Source organism: Aulonocara stuartgranti (assembly GCF_965226115.1).
Source record: "Aulonocara stuartgranti genome assembly, chromosome: 13".
Taxonomy (NCBI): domain Eukaryota; kingdom Metazoa; phylum Chordata; class Actinopteri; order Cichliformes; family Cichlidae; genus Aulonocara; species Aulonocara stuartgranti.
The window spans coordinates 27415878-27435572 of NC_138949.1; positions in this window are offsets into that span (position 1 = coordinate 27415878).

Below are 19695 nucleotides of genomic sequence, written 5' to 3' on the forward strand. Positions count from 1 at the left end.
TACAGTCACTTGTCATTTACTCTCTAAGCTATAAAAAAAAAAAAGTAAAAAAAAAAAAAAAAAAGAGAACACTGGCCAAAGTAAAAGTTGTGTCTTACCACTGCAACCAACACATTTCAGGTGCAACTCTTACTAAAGAAAACGATCTCCACTTTCAGAATGTGTTTACCTCAAACTACATTCCTAAGGCAAGAAAATTATTGCAAAAATTCAGCAGGATTTACATGATTACTCCACACTGTTCATAGAGTAAATCACTCCACGTCTAAAAGAAAGAGTGAAAACTGGTTGACAAACATTACCTTGTATAAAGGGACATTTATATAGTCTATATAAGACATTAGCCCCAGTAAATAAATAATGGACGGCATTAAGCAATGTACATCATGATGGACGTGATGGCCCAGCACACTAGGAGTTGTATAAAGACTGTACTGTAATTCACCATATAATGCTGAATGTACAACTCTTCAGGGGTGTTTTTACAATGGCACGATCCTATCACAATACTTTTTTTTTTTTTTAAATGAGTAATTTCATGGTAAATATGCTTGATAAATTATCTAAATTTTTGCCATTTTGCATATAATGATTTATACAATAAACTGACATCTTACCAACTAACAATACATTCAGCCAGTACAAAACGAAGGCAGCACAACAGCACAACATCCAACACCGACATCGAACAATGCCATTTTATTTGCCAATAGTCTGACTGCAGTAAGGAATGTGAATATCAGATATGTGACTGATATTTCGATGCAAACAGGAAAAGCTAACAAACAAATTCCAAATACACAACGATTAGAGATCAAATCCCTTGCCATGCCTTTCTTTCCTGCGACATTACACTAATCTGAATCTTGATTTGAATAGTTCAGCTAATAAAGAGACATAAAAGCTCTACAACATCAGTTCGGCTGGACTCCTTTACGCCACCCGGCTAAAGTGACACCATATCACATTTGACACCCCAAAAGCTTAGGAAATTGATCCCTCAGTATAGCCATTGATTGGGTTGGGGTTTGAACACGCGCTCAGGCCAAGCACAGAGGGAAGGGTCAGATGCAAAAATGTGCGCTCGGCTCAGTTGTTTTGTTACGAGAATCAATGGTCCCCCACAATGGAGATTAGCCCACTCAGGTCGCGTAAGGAGCACAGCTCGAGTTACGTTTTGTTATGAGTTTGTACACTGTGTCTGATGGCAATATTTCTGCCTCATTCAGTGTTCACGCGGATCTCTTTTACTTTATCATTTATTGCAATCTAACTTATGTGTTCTTGCTTTGCCAAGTGACCAGATCTGAAAAAAGTGTGCATCTCAGGCAGTAAGTCATTGGCTTTGCTGGAAGTTGACACTATCAGGAGGCACAAACACACATTTGTCTTACGGCAAAATAAAAATATGTCTATGAAATTTACCTCAAACTAGAAGTTCACACAATGACACTGTTTACAGAAAAACAAGTCTGAGTGCATAAGCGTGATCGAGCATGACATCTAATGAGCACGCGTCCCTGCAAAAACACTTTTAGTCTGTGCAAAGAACAAGCATGCGTTTGTTCCTTAATGCTTTGAATCAGTTTCTTATCTGAGGTGTCTTTTTCTCCTGTTAACGTCACTTTTAAGTTGAATTACAAAAATTACATGTTGACTTCTCTAAATCGGAGCAGGGTAATGATAAGGGGGAAAAAATGAAACTTGGAAGCACAAGAAACTAACTGGCTGAAACTGCTGTAAATTTACAGAACCATAGAGAAATAAAAACTGGTGAGTTCAATGTCCTGTGGGACAAAAGCTTACTGGTTGCTGTTTGAATATCTAGTTGTACCTCACACCATTTATTTGCCTCTTTCAACAGTTTCAAACCAGTTGTAGACCATCATGAACATTTCAGCCACACCAAGTATGGATTTTAGAGGACATTTATCCCACTACTTTTATGCTACTGAGAATTTAAAAATCTATTCATTCTATATCCATTTGTTTAATCTTAGACAATAGCCAGTAGCCCCCTTAACTTAGCTGCCTAGCTCTAAGATTTAAAACCTGCCAATCAGGACCTGTACAGCTCATCATCAGCACATTGAAAGCTGCACAACAGAAAAGTATCCAAATGCCCAAAGAAAGAGAGGTTGCAGCACAAAAGCAAGAACACAGAACATTATAAGATAAACAAAAGTGGAAGCCTAAGGATCTAAAGAATAAAAAAGTGGTACAAACAGAGTTGAGCAGAGAGCAGAGGAGGTGAGAGCTGAAGGCTTTGGCAGGGCCAAAGCAGGCCACAAACAGAGCAGCGCTAAAGGGCCCAGGACAAGTGTTGCCATGTCCCCTTGAAACCGCCAAGGCCGCTGGGTGATGAATAAATAAACACCCCCTCCAACCATCTAGCCTCTTCCTCTTCCTGCTCTCCTTGTTTTGCAGCCAACACACATACACACATAGAAACTGGCACATGCACGTAAACAATACACACAAATGCCTACATGCATGATTGCCATTGGCCTGACTGCCCAAATACATACTCATAAACATGCAGGCTTTGTGCAGCAGAGTTTCACTGCTTGTGTGAGTGCCTGCAGATGTGTATGCATCTGGCAGGTTGCTCTGTACATCCAACTGTCTGTTTGCCAGAGCTTATTTGCTGCTTTGCCTACTGTTCATCTCTATGCGTTTCACTGCCTACCTATATTTATCCAAGAATATGTGGAGACATTCCCACACTCATAACTCATCTGAGAAATCACTCACACACACACAAATTCAGACACATGCAGCAATGTCATGTCAGAGCTTAAGAAAACAAGAGACATGAAGCTGAGAGAATCAGTGATGGAACCTCGGCTCCACATCTCCTGGCCTGACAGTCAGTGAAAATAACTTCAATTATTCAACTTGGCGGACCAAGAAGCCAAAGACAGAGCAACTGGCCTTTTAACTTGTAACTTGTGAGAATGTTGTGACTCACTGCTGCTCAATGAAATGTAGATAATTTGTTTTGTTTTGAAGCATATTTGTCATTACTACTTTGTTGCTTTTGTCAGAGCTGAGATCTGCTTTTCTTAAACAGCGAGTGAAAACTGAGATTAAGTACAGTGAAAAGCATTTAAAAGTGAAAGACAAATTTCGATATGATCTGATCTACCAGGAACTATGGAAGAAAGGGCACATATTACTCAGGGTATTGACTGATATGGGTTTTTAATGTCTATAACAGTATGTCTGGATTTTTTTGAAGCCTCAAAAATTCTATAGCTATTATAACGGGACATGAAAAGGTCTTTGGAAGAAAGAGGTTAAATTAAAGTTTTTCGGTGTTAAACTTGAGTTAAAAAAGCAAGTTTTCATAGAAGGCTTTACAAACTATAAAGTGACAGGACTTTGAGTAAAATATTATCCTCTTATAAAGCATAAACAACAATACAGACGCAATCAAAATCATCCCCAACGACTACTAATCAGTGGTAAACAAGGGGTTTAATAACTGTTAAGAATACAATGTTGACTTCACACTCACTGGACATACCTCACTAGGGCCAGGCTGCACTTTTACCTTCAGAACTGCCTCAATTCTACATGGAATAGATTCAACAAGGTCCTGGAAACTTTCCTCAGAATGCCATACTGGCATAACAGATCACTGTTTTGGACCATTCTCTATAAACCCTAGAGATGATTGTATGGGGAAAATCCCAGTAGATGAGCAGTTACAGAAATAATCAGATGATCCCAACAACCATGTCATGCACTGACATTTCTCCTCTCATTAAATCTTCTAACTACAATTCATTAGAAACTCATCTTTATAGATATGATTTCAGGTTCTATACACAACTATACAATTAATAAGTCTTGCATTGGTTTTTAATGATTATATTTTATTGCATTATAATTCTTTCCGCTGGTTGTGTTCTTGTGAATTTTTCTTTTTCTCAGATCTTCCTTATAAATTGTAAGACAGGTCTTAAACTCAGTGAGAACCTTGCTAGTTTTGCTCCTCAGCTTGAGCATCTGCACTGGCAGGATTTACGGTACTGCAGTATGTATCACAACGAAAGCAGGGTCATGTTTAAACCTTACTCCACAGATTGTGAATATAGTGACAGTATCATGATTAAAGAGTCAATGTCGCAGTCTTGAAGATTTCAACCATACTGTTCCACGAATTATACAAACAAATACTGCAGTCAAAACCCAAGTATTGTGTTTTAAGAATGTAAAGTTTAATCAGAATCTGAGAGATTGCACAGCCTGAAGCAATAGATACTTTTTCAGTTTTTTAGTATAGAAGAGCACAGGCTAACACAAACCACTAACATAAAAATAGCTTAGATTTTATTGCAATTCGCCTGAAAATTTCAAAAAATAAAAAAGTTCATTTCTTTCTCCAGTACGTTCACATGCACGTATATAATATTAAAAAAATACTCCCTTCTTACAGCACATCTGACGCACTTATTGCTCTCCATCAGACAGAAGATTACATGGCAACCTTGACCAGTCTGCTGATCGTACATTTCAACACAGTCTCCACTGACACCTCATTCTGTTGCGTCATCAGCTTGTGCTCTACAACCGCCATTACGTCACATCAGTGCACTGATGACTTAAAACAAAATAAGGAGTCTATTGTACATGTTACATCATATTTTGGAATGTTCCAAGTGAGTTGCTGTTGAGTTCTATGGCGGTACTTTTGATGATGTGATCATCCCCAAATGCTGCTGTTAGGAACAATGAAAATTTTTGTAGTTATGCCTCTGTACTCTACCACAGCAGACTGATATAATTAGAATCAAAGTGCTTGAAATACAGACTTTTAGCTTTCATTCAAGGGGTTTTATAAATATTTACCATGCATAGTTCAAGAATTACAGACATTTTTATATGGGTTTATTTCTTTTATGTACAGCCATATCTGGTGGAGGGTTTGGGTTGGGGTTTTTTTTTTTTTTTTTTTTAATGTCCCCCCTATCTGCTTTTGAAGACATCAACAAGACATCAATCATACATCGATCTACATCATCTACATGCTGTGAATGAATTGTCACCTTGGGTGGTCTCAACAATATGTGGAACAACCAGTCCTTGAGGTACTCTTGTTTGGGTGGAAGCTTGTTTCCACCACAAAAACAAAAAGTTCAGGGTATTATCCTAAGATTTCGAGTTATTTTCTCAGAAAATTTAAAGTCAAAATTGTGATTTAATAACTTGAAAGTTTGACTTACAGATGTGGAAAAATATATATTTTTTTGTTTGGTTTGGTTTTCAGTGGCTGAAACAAGCTTCCACGTGTTTGTATCTGTGCTTGCCATCCTTGCCAAAGACAACAAAGTCATAAGACACACACACAGAACGTTGTTCTAGCACAGTGAAACTTTGTTGTGTTAAAGTGAATATAAACTCCCCCGTGCAGCCACTGTCTGAGCTTGTTGTTCATACTTTATTTTTAACAGAAACAAATGTGATGCCAGTAATTCCACTTCACTTTTGTCTGTATGAGTTTGGTCTTACTCATGCTTTCAGTTTACTTCCCGTTTTATTATGAAGGTTAGCTCCTCGTGTTTTTTTGTGCTCTTACTTCTCTCTTTGTTCTCTTCCCCACCCTTGTTAGTGTCCAATTACGTTCACCTGTACCTTTTTATGCTCTTGTGTGCATTTGATATGTCTGTCTCCTCAGAGTTTGCCAGGTCTTTGTCTTCAACTTGTTTTCACTTGTTGCTTGTCTCTGCTTTTGCATTCGAGATGCCTGTCCCACTATCACTGCAGCACTCGGTATATTTTTCTTTAACTTAGTAATTTAAGCATGTTTTTGACTCATTGCTAGTGATCAGGAGTTAAAATGCTTCACCATACCAGGTTCAGTGCTCAGATAACCAGCAAAAGGAAAACAAGAGCTCCAGTTTCTTAATTAAGTCTAATAAGATATGTGCATCTTAAACAATATCTCATACTCCCACCCAGCTTAAATAGAACTGGGATAAAAGATTCAGATGCTAATCATTACCTCAGTTTACCAGCTTCATTCATTCATTCCCAAACAAACAGGGCTCGCAAGCGCAGTAACAGAAGCTCATAAGTACCCAAAACTGAGCTTGATGCAAAACACAAAACAATTAAGGGGAAATACACACCTGCCTATTACACTAGTGCTCATTGGTGGGTTCATTCATCAAAGTTGTGACCTTAGCTGGCCTTCATTAGGTCTGCAGAAGTGCTAACCATTAATGTGCAACAACTAATTATCAACACTTCCTGAAGAAGGGCCGTTGTTCTACTTGTGCACAAATTCACTCAAGCAGCCAATCAAGTTTTGAGTTAAATGTTAGATTTACTTTAACCTTCTCATATATCCATATATCTGTCGGCATTCAGCACATGCACGTGTCTTTATATGGATGCAAATGATTTTCAGGCTGTTTATCTGGATGCACGCAGGCATAGAAAAGTGCATGTGTGTACGTGTGCACTAGTGTGATATCAACGTGTGTTCTCTCTGCTCTCCATGCTGCTCTGCTCCCACAGTGCCCCTGGGACCCATCTGCCTCCCTGTTATTAATTCATCAGGCTTAACCATGCAGCGCTTTATGACTCTGTTTGGACTGACGAACTATCACACACCGCCGCTATCTCTCGCTCACTCTCTCACAAGAACACAGTATTGAAAAACAATATCTGTCACTGGATGCTGAACCTTCACTTGCGGCGCGATATGTCTTTGGTATTGTCTTGGCCTCTGTTTGTATTCCAGAATCATCAATATGGTAAGCATGAGTGTAGCATGGCTGCCACCAAAGCAGATGACTGCACCATTATTGTCTGTGGTCAGTAAATCGCTCAAAGAATATTAAGTTGAATTAACTGGAATAAAAAGAAAAAAAAGATGATAGAATATCCTCTGACACTTTAAAAGCCCCTAAATGGCCAAAATTATTTCTCTGGGCAGCCCTTAACTTATCTCACTTTCCTTCGTCTCCATCTGTGTAGCTAATCCCCATCACGGAAAGTATTTTGGCTGATTGGAACCATGTTCCGGGCTAACCTTTTTAAGGAAAGAAATTTAGACTTTGCATTGAAAGATAATCTAAGAATCAATCAATGCCCACCACGTGAATACGTCTTGATTGCCATGTCTAAACCTACTCCCATCAAAGACAGGGAGATCTGAGATTGCGGCACATCAAAAGAGTTTATCTAGCTAGTATTATGTGACTGTAAATAGCTGCAGCAACACGACACACAGTGAGCAGTGAGAACTAAGAAAGCAGAAGTGGAACAAGAGGGAGAAAAGTAGGCAAAGTAAAGGGAAAAGTCTTATCACACTGGCTTAATCAGGAGCCTCAAAACAGTGAATACAAAATACAAACAACAGAAAAATATATAGATTTTATTTATTTATTATACACAGAGATACAAATATTAACTTTGCAACTCATTTTAATTATTCAGTTTAGTTTTTTTGCGTTTTGTAGCAACATTAGTCTTTTTTCAAATTTTCTACTTTCTTGACACTTAAGAATCAAAACATCGCAAGAAGCATCTTATGGAACAAAAAAAAAAAGAGAAAATGAACTTTAGCTATTACACAGTGAAAGTGATTTTATCAGTTCCATGAACTCAACAGAGCTTCAACAACTGCGATAACTCTTATTTTGCAGAATTAATGCTACTTACAATTCTCCGCTAACTGATTTGCATTGAATACATCCTCCACAAAAGGTGACAAACATTTATTTCACAAATAACAAAGGTGATTAGGAATGACTTTACCCCACTGCACTTTATTCCTCAGAAGGCAAAATTAAAATTGAGGACAACCAGGGGGAGTTCTTATTGGTTCAACAGTGGCTGACTGCTAGGATTACACTGCCCCCCAGTGGCACAAAGTAAAAGCTTACATTTCTGCATTGACGAGCAGAAGGCAATCAAATTTTATAAAACGTTCAGAATGAAGCTGAAAGTTAGGTCCTCAGAACTAGTTGGTGTGCTGATCTAAAGACACATAACCATACGGGTGTTGGCAAATATGTAGAAACTAAGATTAGGTTCATAGTGTAAATTTTAAATGCCAGCTGAGCCCAAATTAGCTCTCATTTACACAATATGCTGTGGTAGAGTATTTTCCAAAACAAATTTGATCTGCGTGTGTAGTAGAACATTTATTAGTTCAGGCTGTAGATGAAAATGCCCAAATTGCCTATTTTGCTATTCATTTTAACTGGATGTAAACATACGTGTGCAAACAGTCACACTCTCATGACATCTGATCAATAAATGGCAAAAACAATTACTTAAACAAATACACCGTATTTCTGCAACTTTTCAGCACCCACAGATGATGATATATCGCCCAGGAAAAGCCTGTAACACTGTCAGTCATTCCATTTATGCACTGTTTGATTGTTGAGCTCGAATATAGAGTATTTCCAACTTTACATCCTCTGTGGAACAAAACGATTGACAGTGTTTGAAAATGGACTGACAACGTGAAAACATGTATGACAGCATGCCGGTCGTCACTTCAAGGAAAAGGGAGACATGGGAATGCAAGAGAGGGAGACTGCAAGTCATCAGGCGAATATGTGGATTATGATGGTCTCTGTGGAGCAGAGGAGGGAGAAGAGTTGAAAGGAGATGGAGAACAGTGATGTGAAATGTTTATGTCGAAGAAAGAGTACTGAAGTGGACAGAGGACAAAAGGAAAACCTTTTGATAATATTCTGGCTAAAATACAGACCGGGAGGAAAGTTTGGCAATGAGATTAAGGGACAAGGAAGACAAAGGGGAATATGGGCTACCTTTCAACCGTCTCTTTCTACCAGAATGCACAATCAAAGATCATCTTTTTGTATTATTTTCCTTGGTTCCTTATATACAAGAAAGCTATTACACAATGTGATGCAAAGAGAAGGAAAGACCCTGATTTTTTGTAAGTGTAACCAGAATAGGTGGACAGTTTCTGGCATATCACACGTTTTGAAATAAAAAACTTTTTGATTTATACAGGTTTAAGACTGGATGTATTCCTCTTAAGTAAAAGCAAAAAGAAAAAAAAGGATGGATGGATGGATGGATGTCCTCACATTGTTATTTACTGATTTGCCACTGAGAAGAGGAACTGTTTAGCATCATACCTGTGAGTGGCTGAGTGAGAACATTTTTATTGTATACTTAACTCCAGAATAGTATGGTCTCTCAATCTCTAAATTATTCAAGAAAATTCAATAATACACAAAAGTTATTCTGTTAAGGTGACGATTACAAATTGCTCCTATAAGTAACTTTGGCAATTAAAGCATCAAAGTCAAGAGTGTCTTTGTACTCAAATGGTTAAAAAAAAAAGTAAAGATAAAAAAAACAGTAACTTAGAACATCACATCCAAGAAAAACAAATCACTTTTTCAGAGCTTTCTGTAAAACTTTATTACTGCTGTTGATGTTAAATATATCAAATTTGTTAGATTCTTTTTTTGGTTAATGTTGACACTTCATTATTCCTCACAAACCTGCAATATAATCTTTGTGTCTATAAGTACAGAGGAACCTTAAAACTTCAATCAACACATTTGCATTATTTGCACTGAGGCAGATATGTAAAGAAGCTACAGATACACAGAAGTACAAATATGGCACATGTACTTAAAAGTGCTAATGCCTTGAGGAAGTGTGCAGATCTTTCCAGTTTTTCAAAGAAACAAATATCTTTTAGTTTCTTGGATAAACTGCTGCTATCTCTCAATTTCCTGCCCCAAGCAACCTCACTTAGTGCCTTTCCCTCCAGGGAGCTTTTTCTTGGCAAACAGAGCTGTTTATTTTACTAAAAAGGGGCCCTCAATTCAGCTGGTTCGTCTAATTAAAATGTTGCTAAAGCATCGAGGAGAAGGCATTTTATTTAACGGCTAATTGTGCTGACGCCAGGGACTGGGATATTTTATGCAAACACTTTCCAAGATCTTGGGGAAATAACACAAACGTGTAGACACGCACACACAGAGGAGATCGGTTTCTTGTTCATCGGTGGGATGAATTTTAAACAGTCAGGAGTATCAAGTTAATCAGTGAGAATTCATTGGGGGGATATCGGGTTGCCTTTTAACACAGGAGGATGCATGTATGATTAACGCACTGCTCCCCCATCGGACTGAACAGAATAATTGTCTTGTTTACCAACAGGTGTTTTTAATCTAGACACAGGAATTAACAGTCCTTGTTTGTAAGGGCGCTCAGGGGTTGCCATGTTTAAGACGTAATGGCTCGTCGTTTACTTATCAGCAGCTCGTGTCAATCTAATTGAGCATTTCAAGTCAAGTCAAGTTTACAAAACAAAAGATTTTTATTTAAAAACGCTCTGTCAGTTGGTTTTCTAGTGGAAACCCATCCACTGAACATCCTTTGATCAAATTATGTTGATAAATGTTAGGAAACAGGATTACAAAAACCATTATGCTTTATGCCCCATTTCCTCAGCGAAAAAAAAAAAATTGTATCACCCAGACACAAGTGAAGGATCTCATATGACGGCTACTGCAGCCAATCTCTTTTGGTAACAAGGATGAGATGTCTCAAATTCCCCATCTGTGTTTCTTTGGTCAGTTTTTAAAAGAGGCAACAGTGACAACCCTAGTTGTGTAAGCATAAAGTCACTGCTGACCCCCACCAAAAAAAAACCCAAACCCCTCACCCAACTAAATGTAACTCAGATTATTTTGTGGTAGTGGTCATGCATATTTAACTCCTCAAGTGTTCTTGAAGACCAAATGATGATATCCATTATACAAAACTGCTAATGAAAAATTTAAAGAGTCAGAAAAAACATAGGAGCTCAACTAATAACCATCAACTGACCCACTCATTTAAAGTCGAGTACACAGGTCTATATCTGGTCAGTAACCATCTGGCAAGAACTTTATTCTCCAAATGGTTAGCAAGTGGTTGCTGGCAGTTTCTAGGTGAAATCTGTTGCAAAGCGTGCTGCACCAATCCAAAGCAATCACAGTGATTGCTTTGGTTGCAATCAGACTGCCGTAGTCACCAGTAGTGACCATACAACACGTTGACTTGTCTGCAAACACTCGGTAACTACAACACAAATTTCAAAAAGTACAAACTCTTACTCTGAAGGCAAACATCCTCGGATTCCAGTTTGTGTCACACATTTCACAGTTTTACTACAGCTCAAAGTAATTAGTGAGAGTTGACGGACAAGTCAGCATCTTCCGTGCAAACTATGGGCAACTTTGGCAATCTACTAGCAACCAAAGCAATCACGTGGAGTACAGCAGCCTCTTTGCAACCAGTTTCACGAGCAACCACTTTCAAAGTTGTGTGCGAATACATGTTATTCCCAAACTACTGGTTGCAAAATGGTTGCCAACTAGTGTATAGACCTGTGTGACTAGACTAAATGTTCAATTAGGTCCCAAAGTACTCAAGTATCCTGGCAGATCTAAGCAGAAGATCCATCTGAAAGAAGCTGAAACAACAAAGATGCTGAACCAAGAAAAGGTTTAGCAATTGATACCTTAAGAATTAACCCTTTATCAGAATAGGTGCCAGTTAATTAAACTGCCCACCAATAATTCAACCTTTAAAATATTTAATGTTATAAATGTCTACTGTAGGATTACTGTACCAAGTAACACGGTAAACTATTATTCTTCCTAAACCCCTGCAGATCAACAGATGTGATGCCAGTGGGAAATAAATTTATCACATTTATTATTTTTAATTCCCTGTTCTGTGGATTTTCTGTCATCGTGAGAACTCAACACATATGTCAAGTCACCTCATTTAAGTGTTATCAATGAAAATTGCTAGCATTTTTTCTTCTTTAATGAAGTGCAAAATCACTTGACTTGGGTTCTGCTCGTCTTTGGATTAGGATGGTTTGGACAGGGATGGTGTGAATTTGGTGCAGTTATTGTAGTGTAGCAACCAGGCATGGGGAAAGCAGGTGAAGGCTCCTCAGTGAGAGTAAAAGCCTAGCTTGTATTACCTTTTCACACGTCAGCTTGAAGCTGACAGGTTGCTAAAGCAAAGGTATTTTAACATCCAATTTCAACAGTTTTGTGGCAGAATCCTGACAGACTAGGGTGAAAATAAAAATCGAGGAGAGACAAAGAGGGATCTTAACTTGGGAATGGATATAGGTTTCTTTTCTTTGTCAACTGTCTTTTTTTTTTTTTTGTCCCCTAAAGAAAATAAAAACACTTTAACGGAGTCTGTCACTACCCCCATTTCTCACTATCACAAAAAAAAAATAACTCTCCACCTATCTCTCTCATATATGCCTACATAAGATAAGATAAGATAAGATAAGATAAGATAAGATAACCTTTATTAGTCCCACACGTGGGAAATTTGTTTTGTCACAGCAGGAAGTGGACAGTGCAAAAGTTATGACGCAAAAATTAGAATACAATAAGAATAAATACAGTACACAGCTGTACAGAATAGAATAAAATAATATACTATATACAGTAGAATAAAATAGAATAAAAATATACAATAAGATAAAAATAGAATACGAATGCTATATACAACTGAGTAAAAATACAACGATGCCAGAAAGGATTATTGCACTTAGTGTTATTGCATATGTATGGATGTGTGTGCTTGATCAGTTAAAGTCTTTATTATGGAGTCTGACAGCAGTGGGGAGGAAAGACCTGCGAAATCTCTCCGTCCCACACCGTGGGTGCCGCAGTCTCCCACTGAAGGAGCTGCTCAGTGCTGTCACAGTCTGCTGCATGGGGTGGGAGACGTTGTCCAACAGGGATGACAGCTTAGCCGCCATTCTCCTGTCACTCACCACCTCCACTGGGTCCAGAGGGCATCCTAGAACAGAGCTGGCCCTTCGGATCACCCTGTTCAGTCTCTTCCTGTCCCCAGCAGAGATGCTGCCACCCCAGCAGACCACACCATAAAAGATAGCAGAAGCCACCACAGAGTCATAGAAGGTCTTCAGGAGTGGGCCCTCCACCCCAAACGACCTGAGTCTCCGCAGCAGGTACAACCTGCTCTGCCCTTTCCTGTAGAGGGCGTCTGAGTTATGAGTCCAGTCCAGTCTGTTGTTCAGATGAACACCAAGGTACCTGTAGCTGTCCACAGCCTCAATGTCCATACCCTGGATGTTCAGTGGTTGCAGTGGAGAATGCTTGTGCCTGCGGAAGTCTACCACCAGCTCCTTGGTTTTACTGGCGTTGATCTGGAGGTAGTTCAGCTGGCACCAGTCCACAAAGTCTTGAGTCAGTCCTCTGTACTCCTTGTCGTCCCCATCAGTGATGAGGCCGACTATTGCAGAGTCATCAGAGAACTTCTGCAGGAAGCACTGGGTGGAATTGTGGGAGAAGTCTGCAGTGTAGATGGTGAAGAGGAACGGAGCCAGAACCGTTCCCTGTGGGGCCCCCGTACTGCAGACGACCCTGTCCGACACACAGCCCTGAGTCCTCATCATCTACATTTGTAGATATCTATACATATATAGATGTATTGATATCTCACACACAGAGTGTTTCGCTGATGCATTTATCTAAAGCACCTTGAAAACTGCCATGGTTTGAAAAAATACATTATGAACCTTGTTATTTCAAAATAACAATTAAAAGGAGCAAGTACATTTGTGGAGCAGAAGGTCAGCAAAAATTAATAATTTAAAAATAATAATAATGTAATAATACATCAGGCTGTAAATTAATTAGAAAAGTATTGACTTTATCCATTGGTTTGTGCACTCCCACTATAAAGCTTTGAAGCATGATATCCTCTATTTACCCTACATGGGGCAATAATTGCCAAAAAAAACATCAAACACAAAAAGCAAACATGTATTGAATGAGGTATTCATTGACTTCTATGCAGTTGGAATACTTTTTAAAACCAGGAGTTGCCCCCGCCCACCATCACACTGGGCATTAGTAACAATGCCAGTTTAAGGCATTAAAGCGTTAATGTTGCTCCAAGTAGACCCTGCATTTATCTCAATGGTTCCTGGTGTTATTCCCTGCAATCACAGCTTTTTGCATCGTTATAAAGCAGGACTGATTTTGGTCTGTAGTCACAATATCATTTACACTGGAAATCCACAACTATTTACCAGCAAGGACTCAGCTACAGGCTAGAAGGTCAGCCTCTCGGGCTACTCCAGGGTCACAGATGATTACATGGGTGAACATAGTTTGTTTTTGTTTTTAAAATAATAAAGTATCTCAATTTACATGTCACAATAGCACTGGCTACATTAGATAAAGATTATGCCAATAACATATAACATGGATAACACTATGCAAGAAAGGGTGTGACAGCAGTTTACTACAAAGAGGAAGAAGCAGGATGAAAAATAAATAAATAAAATAGGGGTTTTTTTTTTTAAAAGCAGCATCAAAAGCATAGAAAGTAGGTGCAATGGACAGTTTGCACAGGTTGTTTTTAACAACAAGTTTCACTATAGCTCTTTATACATTAGAACTTCAGTATTCTCTGTAGTTGGCATTATATCCTCACTTTTACAGTTGATATTCCAAGAACAAGTCCATCAAGTGAGACAAGCTCCAGGACATGGATGGATAGACATCTATCGATTAACAACCAAAAACAGAAACTCCTCACAAACCGGTTGGCAGAGGAACCAAACATAACAGTGGTAAACATATCAATCTTCAAATTCAACTCTTGGCAAGAAAACTACTAAGCATCTTTCACAAATTATTAAAATAAATATATTGGATTTCGCAATTTCCTACAGATTTTAACATTTCTGCCCTGAATTTGTTTGGAAAGCGTTGCTGAGATACCATTAATACAAGGAGAACAGAGTCTTAACCACTGAAACCTTTACTATCGCATAAGTGAAACATGAAATATGGACATCCATAAAACCCGCATTTGTGCATCTTGTCCATCAGTCACATGTTTACACTTTCTCCTGCCAGAATCCTGAAGCGGTCAAAACCATTTTCTCTGACAGCTGGCATTCTTTAGTGAGCTCATCATCTGTGGCAGCTGTAATTCCTGTCTGTTTTGACAAATTTTCTCCCAGGTTCATTTCTGTATTAATGATATTGGGTGACGCATTAAGTCGTTTTCGGCTGCTGTGAATTTATTCCTTCCATGGCATCAAAACACATTACATAAGTCACCAGAGACTCCTGAGGTAACAAAACACTTTTAGGGCCGACTAAATCTAAAAAGGGTTTGAAAACACTCACTAGCCTGGCAACAAGACGACTCCAAACAACCAATAATTCTATAATCTTCAAGATGAATTTTTCCAACCTAATTTCCATTCCTGGTCTTTCTTTTAAGGATGTTGTGAATTGATTTTAGTGGACTGTTATCTCCAATTATGTACACAAGATGACTTCTTGGATTTAGAATGAAACATAGTGTCCATACCAGATTAAAGCTCAACTTTGAGCTGTTCCTTCACCCCCTCCTCCCCTCCAGTGAGCATGGTAGGATCCCATCCTATTTAGAAAAGGGTTAGCCAGGATTAAAGGGTGTTTCTGACGCTCTTATCTAGTGTTTGAGCACTTGATCACGGAGGCGTGCCCTAATCCGAACATCAATGCAGTTCCATCAACACGCTCTCCTGGAGCAACTCGCCAACAAAGGGGCTGTTGGGGCTTGTTTAGATGGGGGCCACACACACACACACACACGCCCCAGCCTTAAACACACAACATACACACACGTGCAGAGAAACATACAGATCCCTTTTAAGGAACACTGTTTCTGCTGTTGCTCGCTTTGATAGCTGATGTCAAATGTCTGATCTCATAAACGTCTGCTTGTTCTCTGGTGACGGACTCAGATTTAGGATCTGTGAAGCATTTACGTGTGTGTCTTCATCTGCAGCGCCGTGTGTCGCACAAGGCCTGTTTGGAAATCTAAGTGGGAGATTAAGTCAGGTTGGTTGATCACCAGTGGATTTGTTTACAGCTGGCTTTAGACAGAGATGATAAGCTGTTTATGTCAGATCTGTCATGAATAATTGGAAATGTCTGGGCCTTCTGATGTGTGTAGCATGATATCCTTTGCGGTAGCATTGGTGTAGATAAGCAATCAACAACTGTATATAATTTTTCAAAACTATTATTTAGACCTTTAAAATGAACAATCAGTAACAGTTAAATGGTTTAACATTACTGCAGACAACTTGTGTCTATTAACGAATCTGCAAAAGTCTTAATTTAGAGGAGCATTTAGTAATGGTGCATTTCTTTCTAAGAGTCCATATGGCTACACAGGCAGAGATAGACAGGCTGGTCTAGTGTGATCAAACAAACAATTTTTTTTTTTTTTTTAAATGACCCTTTGCTTCCCCTGTAGGCCTGCTGGCTATTTGACAGGACTGTAGATCATACTATTAGATGAGCTATAATTGCAAGTGACTGCTCTGTGTTTCTCAGAAGTAGCTGTGTTCTGTGTGTGTGTGTGCCTGTGCATGTTTGTGTGGTGGGGGTTCAGTGGTGTTTTTGTTAAAATAAAAGGGAGAAGTGTTGTGCTTACTGTGGATTCTTTAGGAAATTGCTGTCGCACACGCAGGGGCTGGAGCCGAGGCCTGGCGACAGAGACAAAGTCTGGCTCCCAGAACCATTACTGCGCCTGCTGGAGCCACGGAGGCCAAGCTGTGTGAGTCAATGTGTGTTTTGATAGTGCCGCAAGGTTTTTTGAGCCCAAGCTTGACAAAATATGTGTATGACTACAATGGTGTCTGTACCTAATTCAGCTTTCTTTGTTAAGTCTAATCAAAAGTGTTGCTTTTCTTAAAGCTGTTGTTGAGTGATAATGCCAGTTTATTCCAACAAAATCTTAGTTCTTTAAAGTTATAATTACACCAAGGCAAAACAATCTCACAATTATATTGGTGACCTTTTCATATACCTTATGGAGTGTCTGTGTCTATATTGTGATATTATATTATATGAGTATGTTTAGATATCACTACAAAAGGTCCAAAGTTGAGAAGTTACCAATAAATTAGCAGTCCAAACAGAAATTTGTAGTCGCCACTCCAGAGAACCCACAGACTAAACAACGATGACCCCAATGGTGACCTTAGAAGTACACACACACACACACACCAAAATGATATATAGCATTTTTCTAACCTCCTGGTCCAAGAGCAAAAACTGAACAATTTGGTCAGTATTGGGGGGAAAAAATAAATAAAATTAAGAAAAAATAAAGTTTTTATAATCAATAAATCTGCCAATTATTTTTGAAATCCTTGATCATTTTTTACCTCCAGAACCTCAAATTATGACCTCAAATGAGCCAAGTAGTCATGTTTCTCCCGGCTTAATGTTTGCATTTGTTGAATACAGCAGATTGTGTTTCTTACTGGCTCATGTTTTAAGAACCTACCAAAGGATGGGTATGCCAAATTACCTTAGGCTACAAATGCTGTGGATTTAGTTCATGTTACATACTTGTTCCTGTACAAATAAACAGAAACAAGGAAAGACTCGCATAAAAATCAAGCTACAACTTTGAAGAAATCAGTGGGTACAAAGGATTAGTTTCATCAAAAAGCTGACCAAATGTAAAAATGGTCAGAAAAGTATTTCTGCTGTGAAAAGTCCTATTAGAAATGTATTTTAATAAAAAACATCTGAATTCTGAGTTAGAGCCAAAAGCATATGTTGTGAGGTCAACGTGACCTTGAACTTTGACATCGCTAATCTGTTCATTCATGAGTTCAGGCAACAGTTTGTGCCTAAATTGAAAAATATTCTTTCTTCGGATATCTAGTTCATGAGAACAGACATCTGTTACTTGCTCAGAGGAATAAAAAGTTCTCATTGTCCCTGAAACCCATGACTGTCCTCAAAATTGTTGCAAGTTTGCTGTACAGTTCAAAATTTACATTTTGCAAGGCAAGTAAAAGCATAAAATCTGTACATCTCAGCAGCCAGAGCCTACAAATGTTCGCAAAATTTGTTGAAATGAACAATGAACAGTTTTAGTCAATGAGATCTTAGTAACACTTGTCCAAAACCCTTGATGCCAATGTCATTGTGACTAGTTAAAAATCGTTGGTTTCCAGGTGATTGCATTTATTTCTTTTTTTGTATTTAGCGACCGACTGCAAGAAGTTGCAGCAGGTCATCCATAGGTTGAGTGTGCTGCATGGTCAACCACTGGGTCACCATTGTTGATTGCAAGGCGACTGCATAGGTTGCCTGCTGGGAAGCAACATGTCTCCAGACAATCGCGACTGCAATCATTCTCAGACAGGCTGACAAAGCAAATTGCAAACCGTCATCTAATCTATAGACTGGCAGATTTTCAATTCAGTCTGCACTGACGAGTCCAGCACACCTAAAATGTGCCTCTTTGCAATAGGGGAGTCGATTCAACTGGTTGTATTCTGATTATATTCCTATATAAAAGCAAGGTTGCTGAGTGCCGTTTTTAAGTTGCCTTTAGCAATTTTCCAGGCAGGGCTAACACACAGAGACAGACAATCGTTGGCCTGCCAGGTAGTGATTTGTCACTCCATTGTTCCTCCGAATGCACTGTTGGCATGCTTTACACCACTGCATCTGAAACTTTGCATTAAACTTGGTGATATAAGGCTTGGAAGTAGCTGCTCGGCCATGGAAACCAATTCAATGAAGCTCTCTATGAACTGTTCTTGAGCTAATCTGAAGACCACAGGAAGTTTGGAGGCCTGTAGTGATGAACTCTGCAAGGCTGAAGACCTGTGCGCACTATGCGCCTCACCATCCACTGACCCCACTCTGGGATTTTAAATGGCCTACTACTTCGTGGATGAGTTTCTGTCATTCCCAACCACTTTCACTTTGTTTTAATACCACCAACGGTTGACAGTGGAATATTTAGTAGTGAGGAAATTTCACAATTGGACTTCTTGCAAAGGTGGCATCATGTCACAGTACCACACTGGAATTCACTGAAGTCCAGATAACAACCTTTTCTTTCACAAATTTTTGTTGAAGAAGTCTGATGGCTAGGTGTTTGATTTTATAAACCTGTGGTCATGGAAGTGCTGGAACACCTGAATTCAGTAATTTGAATGGGTTAGCCAATATTTCTGGGATTGGTGCATTGGCACTTTTTTCGTTAGACATTTGCATTTAGCAGCCTTTTTTCCTGAAGAAGAGCTCCACCATTTACACCATTTAAAAGTGCAAATGGTGTTACTGTTTTTCTATTAAATACAGTGAGAGCACATATAATATTAAACATATAATTTTTAATTAATACATTTTAGAAAATTATAGTGACCCACTTTAAACCATTTTCCGTACAGTCTATGACAACCAGTTATGGAATTTGAGAGCACTGAGCTAGAATGTGAAGGCCTGTCTCCCTCTGCTGGAAGAGAGATGTAGTGTTATGGTGGGAAGCATTGCAGCACTGTGACCACAATAGGAACCCCAGTCCCAATGACTCCTATTTGCCCCTAAACCTCAAAAACTGTTAGGTCGACCTTTGACCTTATACCACACACTGGAGCAACCTCATTTGTCACCTGGATATGGAGTGTTGTGATAAGGGGGTGGAGGGAAGAGCGGGGTGGTTGGAGGGGTGTATGGGTGTTTGGGGGTCATTAATGTGCAGGGCAGTGCCAATGTTGATTCTTTTTTTTTTTTTTTTCTTTTTCTTTTTTAAAGGGGGACGTGGCTTTGGGGGTATAAACAGTCTTGAAGGGAAAGAAGGCTT